Here is a 12300-nt window from a genome sequence, read left to right as displayed (position 1 = left end):
ACCTACATCACTTCGGGCTTTCCTCCCACATTAAGCTGACACTCCGCGATATGACTGCAATACTGTTAAAAGCGGCGTTAAACCCAACCCATTCGCCCATTTGATCTGCATTGGACAGATTGGTCACTCGTTTCCTCGTAATGTGTCTGAATGCATCAGGATTTATTCGGCAAGAAGAATAACCTATCTTAAATGCATATAACACGTAGGTAAAACCTTAATCACATCACTGGAATGCGAACCCCATCTTCAATCAATCCACTTATCACACATCTTCATCAGTTTTTACATTACCTTGATCGATGAGATCCAATGAATTGAGTCCGGGGGTGGCCTGGACGTGAGAAGGTCTGACTGGGGTGAGGTTTCTTCTATATAAGACGGTTGGATACATCACACGAGGGTAGGGCAGAATGTAGGCGTGTGATGCGGCAACCAGACACAGGACCATGACAACTGTCACCTTCATCATCATCATCTGAAAAAGACAATCGGAATCGACTGTCGGTGAAGGTCAATGTGACTATGTGACAATAAATGAACTCTCCAGAAGGATTTTCCAACTCTGTACTAGTTCGCATTGATTATGATTCAGTTTCAAGATTATTCTATTAACTAGTCCTGCGCCATGACAGTGAATTATATATATACTTTTAACTAAAAGCCTAGGCAAGTCTAGAATAAACTAAACCAAGTCTAGTTTCATTTATTCCCCATATCAGATGAGGAAAAGTTCTCTTGAAGATAAAAAATACAATTATCTTAAAGAAATATTTTGATAGAATTAGTGTTAGTCTACACGTTTACATGCGTCGACAAAAATAGGTTTACCACCATTCCTGTCATCGGCAAGTAAACAGTACAGGTAGAAACTGAAGTATAGCTTCAATAACTTAAGAAACAATAAGGTTTTGATAGACAGTCTGAAGTGGCACACGAGGAATAGGTTCATTGAATATGAAACAAAGGTAAAAGGTGTGAAGATAACATTTGAAAAGTATACGATTCAACAACAGCTGTTCTCCACGTGTCAACTTACAGAGTTCTACAGACGTTGCGTATGCGCGACCTTCGTGTAAAATATCTTCGGATCAATATCAGTCTAATGCTTGTCACGTTGTGTTATATACAGGTCAAACTATTGTTGTCGGACGGGTGTGAGTGATGTCCGTCGCCCCCGTTCCCACTGGTCAATGTCTGTATTGACCATTGTCCTAATCTGCCCTTAAGCTCACTCATGAATCACGGCAAATGATACCCTTGTAGCTAGAAATACCAGGGATTAGTAATCTTTGTATGTGTTATAGTGGGTTACTCGTGGCATGGATGTGGTGATTAATCTATATTATGATTTGCTTAAGGGAGAGTTGTCCTTTATATACGGTTTTACGTAAAGATATTTTACGGAAGTGCTATAACATATGGCCCGATTTTTAATGTGTTATCCACAAGTCAACAACTTGCAGTACTTTTGTCAAATGACGACATGACTTTTTCTGTATCAAATCTGCTGCAGCAACCTCACGCATAGGCGCCCTTTAATGTACAGCAAAATTGCATTATAGCACTCTATATTTTATAACTGAGTGGTTTTATCATCTGTCATAAATCGCGAGGCGATTGGTCGCAAATTACCGGATATGTTTCATGATATAGTTATGTTCTATGTAATTGCGAGTGAGATGGAAATGGTCCGTCCGTCTATCTGCATGGATTTGTCGTTTTCTCTCCATCATGAATGAGAAAACAAACAAACAAACGGAATCGTATCACAAAACTCGTCTGAATTAGCATTTTCAGATTAATGAATCATAAACACAGATTAATGTCAGTTTGTATCCATGTTAGCTTCCCAGTAATCTTCTGCCTGTCTCTCTGTCTGACCGACGCTCTGTCTGCCTGCCTGTCTATCTTTTTCCTAAGGTATTCCCATTCCCTTATAATAAGTGCAGCGACATAGGAACAGAACAGTGCAAAAATGCTAAAAACAATAAAACATATGATTACTGTAATATTTCCTTTTTAACGAAATTTTATTCTTCTTTCATATAACTATTCCAAACATTGCGGAAATACACACGACAACATTTCATATAATATGACCATAACGGCAAATATTTGACAAGTATCTTTCCAAGGACAATATATTCTGAATCCATACGCACTACAACCATGTGCGTAAGAGAGTTGTGGTTTAACGCCTCTTTTAACAGTTGCATCAAGGCTTGTCAGCTTAATATGGGATGAAAGCCTGAAGTAATGTTGGTCTTAGATTGACAAGGGAGGCTACTCTGCAATACACTGTAATACAAGTACTAGGCGCATGTTGCCTTACAGTATTGAGACAATGAAACAAAGACTATGCATAAAACATAGAATCATGGCGCCTTGTTACAGAAGAAGCAATGCGACGAACATACAAGTAATCACTATCAGCTTCAGCTTCTCAATTGATATTATGACGATGGACTACATGTAGCCTGTTGGTTAAATCGCCAGGGGAAAGATCAGGGCTCAACTCTCCGTAATCAACGAATTTAACTCTTCGCTTCCCTGGCATTGACATACCTAGAATGTTGCTATAATCCCAGGAAATCATACCCACTCACTCTAAAATGTGTCATCGTACTACAAAAAATGGGCATGGAAAAGTAATAAAGAACAGTGGCCATGTCTTCTGGGAACAAGAGAAGAAACAATTCTAAATGTTTCATTAAATCATACTCTCTCGGTCATAGAAGGTTGTGATATATAAAGGTTATATAAAACCATAGCCAAATCTTCAGGAAAAACAAATTTAAAGTAAGAAATGCTAAAAGTGGCATTATATTATTACCCATTCTCAAACAATTGTGTTTCCAACAGAAGCTGACAAACAGTGTATAAGATAAACGTATGCATCCAAAAGGACGTCACGGACTGTAAGTGAGCTCCTATGAAATAATGAGATTGTACGGCCTCCATCCGAATATTATCACGTCAGGAATGACCGCACAGTTTTTATGTAGTTCACATCCGTTATTTATCAAACATGATCGACATAATGATTTATGTAGAGAAAACAGAACATTTAATTAAAATCTATACTCCAATTACCTCAAGCAATACTTCCATATTAATGATTCAACCCATAAATTGTTTGATAGGCATTACTTAGATGTTGACGTATGACAAGGTAGACACAGTTTTATGGATAACAACTTCTTATTAAAGAAGTTGTTATCCATAAAATTATGTCTACCTTATTCAACCCATAAATGTCAACAGAGTATAGGCGTGACAAAGAAAACGCAATTTTTATTTATCACGCTAAGATAATAAAAAAATGAGAAATTAAAAACATCAACAACATTCTTCTCCTACAAGCAGGACGATTTACAATAGGTCGATGGAAGCTCAGCCCTGAAAGAAATGTTAACTAACACATACAAATGTAGTGGTTTGATTTGACATGAAGCAACTCATAGTCATCGTCCATTGTTCTTCTTACTGTCAACAGCGTGACATACATTGTAAATAACTGTTGCTTAAGATATTATATAACAGGTAGTCATCACTGTTGACCATATTTCAATGTAATAAACGAAGGCTGTTCACAAACAAAATTAAGGACGGAACGTTGGTTGACATACGGGTATAAAAACCTGGGTTGCTTGGGATACTGCCCTCTCAGCATCACCTGAAGGTCATATACCCTGTGTCTATTCCAGTTACATGTTAGTAGATCTAATTTGAATTACATTATATTATTTTTTTTTTGATCAAGTGATTTTGATCTGAATCGAGATGTTTGAGACAGGGCTCCTGTGCAGGTAGCTCATGTTTCTCACTGAGTAAGAAAATAGGCAGAATCGAGATGTTTGAGACAGGGCTCATGTACAGGTAACTCATGTTTCTCACTGAGTAGGAGAATAGGCATTTACTATTGTAGATGTGGAAAGTGCCTCTATCTGGCAGTGCGTCGCCATACCAAAGGCGATCATCTCGATTTTTCCTCATCAAGACTCGAATATTTTATCACAACAATCCCCCGTAGTAATTTAATCATTTTCGACTGTACATTTTCTGCTTGCATGCAATTGCATGATGCCATTTGTTTTGTGTGTATATGTATTTATGATGGGAATAGGGTTATCAACAAAGCAAAGATCATTGTTTTAAAGTATAAAAGAAAGTTAGAAATTACAATCTTTTCTTGAACAGAATCAGAACATGAGGGTCTTCGTTGTCGCAACGGTCTGTCTGTGTGTCATTGCGACAGCAAACGCCTTCGTGCCGTATGGATTCCACCCATTCGGTCTTGGTATTCCCGGTATTGGATTTGGCGTCCCTCCATTCGTACTGGGGAGACACCGTGACCACCCCAAACTTGGCCGCCAAGGTATCGGAGGATATGGTGAGTGACACATCACAGATGCTGTAAGGCTGCATACCAATAAATGTTTATTGGGCATTTTTTTCTCGAAAGAGAGGAGTAAGGTAGGACTTTTAACACAATTTTTCTCTTGAAAACAAAGGGGATAAGGGAGGAACATTTTCTTTCTATTCCCCCAACCAATAATACCAACAAGCGAAACTGGGCCAAAATGAATATCGATATTTAATAATAAATCATGCTCAGTTGCCGAGCGTGTTGTTTCATGGATAACAGGGAATTCTTCGTATTACGTTGAGAATAACAATGCTTTCACCTCATGCTACGTTTGAATGTATAACGGATACGATTGGGAGTTAAAATAAAATATCAGAAAACATCACTTGGTTATGATATATTATAAAGTGAATAAACCAATACGGTTTACACATATTATGACGTATGAACAGACTAGTTCCGTGGACGTAAAGAACGAGTAGTTAGGTGAGTTGGAACTTTGGAACTTGGCACATATTATGAAGGTATCATGGAAAAGCATAGCTTCCCTGCAAGACCGAATCATGAGAGTTCCAAGAGCATCACCCTGAATCGTTTGACAAGTCATTTTGTTCGGAATATGCCTCTGTTCAACAGCAGCAAATGCATATCCAGATATTTAAGATGATAACGTGAATACAAAACCTTCTCGACAGTCAGATGTGTTGTATACTACTCAAATGTATTTGAGGGTATACTGATCCATTGACCTGTTAAATAATTGTGCAGCGTAGTGACCATGATGTATTGCAATCATGCATTTATTAACATCATATTATTTGTGCACTTGTATGGAACTTACTTTCACTCAGTATTTCTATGAAAAATATTTTCAACTACAAGCAGAACGAATTCCTCTTAGGCCATGTGGTATTCTGGAATCCGAATCCATGACTAGTAGATGCCCTTAGGTAAGGGACGAAACTATGCACATAAACCATCTGGTCATCCTTGTTTCCGGACCCTAATACGTTATTATCACGGCGTGTCAGTTTGGTGTGAGACGTAAGGCCGAAGTATTAAGGGTAAAACCCACAAAATCTAGGGTATAATGCTGACATACCTGGAACATAAAAAGGTCGAAACTGGGATTCGAACCGACGATCATAGGTTTCGTTGCGCCAAAGGTATGCAAGTGTGATCCTAGAATTGCGGCATCTTATTACAGCTGAAGCATGCACTGAACATATATACAATCAAAACAACTGGCTTTACCTTCTCTGTCGATTTCGTGGCGATGGACTACATGTAGCTTTGTGGTAAACGTACTGGGTCTTCAGGAATTGGAATACATACTGTTAATTTAAGTTAGTTTACAAAACGTGTCTTCTGGTAAGAAAATGGACATCTGATATTTTAAATGCGGAAACTACCTGAAGCTGAAGGTTCATCGTCATGCCACAAGCGATCACCGCACGTTTTTCTCATCTCATCCATTTTCTTACCATAACAGTTCTCAGGAGAAAACTGTCTGTATGTGTCTGTGTGCCATCGCGAAATCAAACGCTTTTGGGCCATATCGATTCCGCGCATGAGGTCTAGGTATTCCTGCTGTTGGGCTTGGCGTCCCCGCCCTTTGGTCTTGGCGTGCCTCCCGTCGGAGTGGGTAGACGCCGTGGGCACCCCGGACATGGCTCCCAAGGTATCGGAGGATATGAGCTACACAGATCACCGATGTTAGGCTGCATAAATGATAAATGTTTCTCAGGCATTTTTTTTATCAAAAGTGAAGATGGAGTCAGGAGTCCATTGACCCTACAATGATGTCGTTCTAAGTGGATTCTAATGTGGACCACGAAGGGTAGACGGAGCGTTGAAAACGATTCATCTCCAAGCCGGCTTCGTGTCCACAATGAGGGTCACATTATTTTCGTTTGTGTTCTGTTCTATAACAATGCTTTGACATTAGATTATGTTTGAATGTTGAATCATGTGATTGCGTGTTAAATGTGTGATTAAAATAATTATCAGAAAATATCACTTGTTTATTATCTATTACAATGTAAATAAACCAATGAGTTTAAGACATATGCCGTATGAACGGGCTTGTTATATGCGTGAGTTTGTTCGGAATATGCTTCGGTTCACCCAGCAGCGAACTAATATCCAAATAGATAAGATGATAATGTGAATGCAAAACCGTCTAGCCTAGATCGGTTTGTATACTCAGATATACTTAGGGGCCATGAAGATCCGGGTAGAATATAATAGGTCTTCAGCAACCGATGCTTATCGTAAAAGCCAAATATGCTTGTCGTAAGAGGCGACTACCAGGATCGGGTGGTCAGGCTCGCTGACTTGACTGATGCATGTCATCGCATCTCAATTGCGTGGATCGATGCTAATGATGTCAATCACTGGATTGTCTGGTCCAACTTCGATTATTAAAAACACGCCGTCATATAGCCGTCAAAACAACAAACAAACAAAACAAACAGATGTACTTTCAGGACATACTGATCTATTGACTTGTTAAATAATTGTGTAGCGTAATGGCAGTATGGCAATTACTTTCAGTTAGACCATCTGCGAACAATTCGCCTACACACCGACGAATTCCTCTTCCATATGATACGCTGGAATCAGAACCCATGACCAGCGGTTTAGTTTAGGGACACAACTCCGCGCATGCTTAAACCGTCGAGTCACCGTTAACCATTCTATGACATGTGTTTATCTAGATATGTAGACTTTTCAAAAATGAAACAGATGAAAAACATATGCAATATCTTGAATGTACTGTTTAAGATGTGACGAATCGTCACATGGCGCTGGCCTGTGGCAGAGGTACTGTGCTGGTCGCATGGAACTCTCGGTGGGAAAGTGTGTTCAAAACTCACTAACAACGGACTACTTACTGTTACAGACGGCCCAAGGATATACTTGAAGTTGTCAATCTAACGCTGATATCTTAGCCTCAAGGCTATGACATTTGATACCGAAAGAATACTTTTGATCCTAACGCATAACTGGGCGGATATTTCACTTGAAGAAATGTGCTACCGTGCGGTTTTCTTAATCAAAGTCAACTCATAGCATTACTGTTGAGTGTCATTTTATTTAATTTGTTTGTGAAATGATTTAACAGTACATTATAACTTAAAACAAAACAAAGCATATATCCTATACAAAGTGGTGTCCAAAGATTATTGTCTCTTTCACAGTCAATCCCACGGTCTTCTTTCATGACAGGAACAGTGATATCGGTCATTGACGTCATATGAACAAATAGTCTGTTCAGAATGATGTCGACCTAAAGGCCGCGTCGTCGTGAAAATCTGTTGGATATCAGGCACCAGATGAGACACCAACATCGTCAGCAGGGATTGTGTCAGCTTTAGAGTCAGCGTTAGCAGCTGAATAGACAGCAACTTCAAATACACACTTAACCCTGCGAATAGAAAAAAAATCAGAATGAGTTAATTAGTTCAATAGACATATGCCAAAGTTGTCCTTTTGATTAAACCTGCAAATAAATTGTGTATATTTTAAGGTGTATAACAATATATGCGTCACAGGGAATACAATATCAAATTATTTACACTATGCATGACGTTCACTACATTTTAGCCTGATCTGTTAACCTTGTTGGTTACAAATGATGTTTTGTTAACTGTTATGATATAGCCAGGTACAATTTCGTGTTGCATACATTGAATACATTTGACGCAACTTTTGCAAGATATATAAGTTCATGTTATTTGGATTTCACTTTCTTTCTTCTTTATACACATTATTTCAAGACTAATTATTGCTTGACAATGGTATAAAGATCTATACTGAAACGTCGGTATTACAGTATAATAAAGCAGTTGTGATCCACAGATTGTGTCACGTTCACAAACCTAGACTTGGTACTTGAGAGCTATGGTATAATTCATGTATAAATACGATATAGGATACTTTTCAGAATGTGTGAACCATTGACCCATCAGTACCCTATAGGGTGATAAACCGTTGAAATATCGGGATTAAAATCAAAGCACAAGAGGTGTAAGAATCAAATTACATATATAGACTCATGATTTTAGACCAAAATCCTAAAATGACCGTGCTCTTAAATGTACATGTAATAATTACGTGTGTATATTTGCCAAATGGTAAAGAAGAAGGTGAATGCTACAAACAATGAAGTATCATCAGCGGGGTGGCCTTATATACATGTACACGTCATTGCCAGTTAGGTCATAAATTGCGTTAGGATTTTTACTTATGCAACCACCATGACAGGTGTTGCACAATTGATGTAATAGTGTTACATAGACTGTCTTCTGATCTTAAATGATGACAAAGACATTTTATTGACGTGAATGGAAGGCAATGAACAATTAGTCAACTGTATAGCGAACAGCGTGTAATAAGGTTAAACTTAAATACAGAAGTTTAGAACGTGACAAAACCCTAAGTTTCAATATGCAAAAGTAATGATTGCTAAACGCAGAGTCGATTGTACGATTCCGACTATATCTACTAAAAAATAGATGATTTTCAAAATATGCATGTATGGAACACAATGTGTTATTCCATGTGATCGAAGCATATTTTTCCATCGTATTTATGAAACCCGGATTAATGATTGTTAATGTAAATCTCGCAACAGGAAATCAATTTAAAATAGCTGGTCAAAAAATAAACATGTTAAATGCTAAGCGTAGTCAAATGTATGATACATCAAATTATTTTCCCGGTCGTAACTTGTGTATGTGAAAGAACTAATGCATTTGCAAAGAACTACTTTTTTATGCAAAGTTATATTTCATTATGTATCTTTCAATGTCCTTTGCGCTTGACAATACATTATCACGATGATTTGAAATGTTGCGTGATGGTTGTATCACTGAGTGAAGTGTTTCCATGTATACCAAAATCAAATGATGACCATGAGTGTAAAAATACATATTTCAGATATTTGCATTGTTTTTGCAGATAAATGGAAAATGTATGGGGAGCTGATCCGCCAAGTACATGTCGATTAAATGTATCAGTGTTTCAGTAAATGCAACCAAGCATGCGGCTCCATGTATCTAGGCATTTCAATATTGTCGTTTACACATCAATTTAAACAACTATTCAACCTGGATTGGATGTGAGCCCTATAGTACACACACTCATACACGTTTATACACATGTGTTTATACACAGAGCTACTGCAATTCTGTACAATTAAATCATAATGTATACATTTAATTAATTATCTCTATTTACACTGTATGTAGCTTTGATTGACAGTAAAACATTTTGTGTGCATCTTTCTTTCATGAACATCCAACGCTGTTAAATGTGAAAGGGTGCTAAAGGATTTTAGTTTAATAATACATGTACTTACAAATTGGCAGGTTACGCCATTTCGTGTTGCATAGATTGAATACATTTGACGCAAATTTTGCAAGATTTATAAGCTCATGTTATTTGGATTTCAACTTCTTTCTTCTTTATACACATCATTTCAAGACTAATTATTGCTTGACAATGGTATAAGGATCTATACTGAAACGTCGGTATTACAATATAATAAAGCAGTTGTTATCCACAGATTGTGTCTACGTTACTTATTGTCACTTTATCAGATGAATGGTCATATTTCAAATTAAAAATGATCCTATCTTGATATATACATGTGGACAGACGAAGCCAGAAAAGCTGTATTCAAATGCGCTTGCGGTGAACAGACGACTGTTTAGTACCTAATTACAGTTGTTGCGGTTGATTAATTCTGTGTTATTGCAGTTGAATGATCTTGTAGGATTATTCCTTTGTAAGGTCCAAGGCTTTGGGTAGGAAACGCTTTGATCACGGTTCATGAAGCAGTTTAAGTTTTTCGACGTTATGCTGTGATAGTGTGGATTTCATGTGCGGATGGTCAATGCAGAGCTATCTTTGTTCCTTCATTGACACCGATTTTGTAATTGTTGGGACAGCTACACTGTAGACACTTCCCGACCAGTAATAACCCGCCTCAATGAACACAAAACCTTCTATGTCTCTTTGAAACATGCCTATCGAACTCATTCAGTATTCATATACGTATCATGTAGCTATTATCCTGTATTAAGGACGTCGAGAAATGTAATGGAACTTGTCAGCAATGACGTATGCCTCACACACTCAACGTAATTGTTTCTTATTTGTTTTAGTAGTAACTAAAAAAGCACGAATCATGACAGCAAATATAAAAAGAATCTGAACGAGTAGGATTTCTATTGACCAGTAATATGCCATGTCTATTTAAACGAGTACTTTAGATTTCTGTCAACCTGTTGTAAGAGGCGACTGAACAGATCGGTTGGTGAGACCTTGTGACTTGGTTGATTACATATCATCGTAGCCCGAATGCATGGGTCGGTGACAGGATTTTCTAGTTCAGACACGATTATTTACAGACCGCCGTCATACAGCTGGAATATTACTGAGTAGACGTTAAACAACAAACAAATACGCTTGTGTAACACTACGCACAGCTGCGTCCTATTGCCGCGACAGGATGTGTTAGCCCTGAGTTCGAATCCAGATTGAAGGGTGGAAAACAGATTTTGATAATAGGCTAGTGGACACTCATTTTTCGGGAAGATGTATAAGTATGAAGGAAAAAAGGCTTTGAAGTTTTTATACGATGTGTTTGAGACGGAGACATGCTGATCTTGCTCTACATATAGCTAAAGCATGATGCCCAGAAGTGCTGGATTTAACCCCAAGCATTGTTATATGATGTCAGTGTTTTTGGTATGAAACAAAGCAGTAGCCATCATGAGTCTCCACAGAAAAGTCCTTGATATTTCTGATCTCTTGCTAGTTTCACGTGTGTTTCTAAGCTCGGAAGCAACACATCCGTGCTCGTGGGTTTCACCAAAGTGGTAATTTAGCGTCGAAGACCTGTATCACTTCGGAATGTCCTCCCACATCAAGCTGAAATGCCGTAAAATAACTGATATACCTTTCAAAGCCGCATTAACCCAATTCACGCATTTCTAATCTTCAGGTCTACTTACTGTTACCGACGGCTCTATCTATACTTGTTAATCTAACACTGATATAATCGCCTCAAGGCTTTGGCATTTGATACCATAACCTTTTACCTCAAAGCGTATTTGGACGGAAATATTTCGCTTAATGAAATACACATACACGTAGTTGTAAAAGTATGCTGTCTTCTTATATCAAAAGGCAACTCATAGTATTGTTGTGGAAAGTCATGATTTTATTTGTTTGTGAAATGATTTAACAGTGCATTATAACTTAAAACCAAAACATAGAGCATATCCCATACAAAGTGGTGTCCCAAGGTCATTGTCTCTCTGATAGTCAATCCCACGATCTTCTTTCATGACAGTAACGGTGATATCGTTCACTGACGCAATCTGAATTAACAGTCTGTTGAATTATTGAGAATGATGTCGACCTGAAGGCCACGTCGTCGCGACTATCTGCTGGATGTCAGGCACCAGATGAGACAACAATAATGGCAGCAAGGGTCGTGTCAGCTGCAGAGTCAGTATCAGCAGCTGTATACACACCTAACCCTGTGAAAGGAAAACATGTTCGGAATGAAACGATTTATAGTTAATTGGTTCAATAGACATGTACCAAAGTTATTCTTGTGATGAAACATGTCTATAAATTGTGTATATTTTAACGTGTATAATAATACATGCCGTACTAGGAATACGATATCAAAGTATTTACACTATGCATGACGTTCACTACACTTTTAACCTGATCTATTAACCTAGTTGGTTACAAATGAAGTTTTGTTACCTGTTCTAATATAGCCAGGTACAATTTCGTTCATTGAAAGAACATGCGAATGTTGATTTAGCTACAACTTGTTCTACATAAAAAGGATATTGGTAAACATTTGTTTGTAAAGCATTTTGTGTAAGTATTTGCTTATC

The sequence above is a fragment of the Haliotis cracherodii genome, unplaced genomic scaffold (assembly GCF_022045235.1).
Source record: "Haliotis cracherodii isolate W230 unplaced genomic scaffold, xgHalCrac1.p SCAF_9, whole genome shotgun sequence".
NCBI classification, from domain to species: Eukaryota; Metazoa; Mollusca; class Gastropoda; order Lepetellida; family Haliotidae; genus Haliotis; species Haliotis cracherodii.
The sequence above is the reverse complement of the archived record's forward strand: the minus strand, read 5'-3'. Positions refer to the sequence as shown.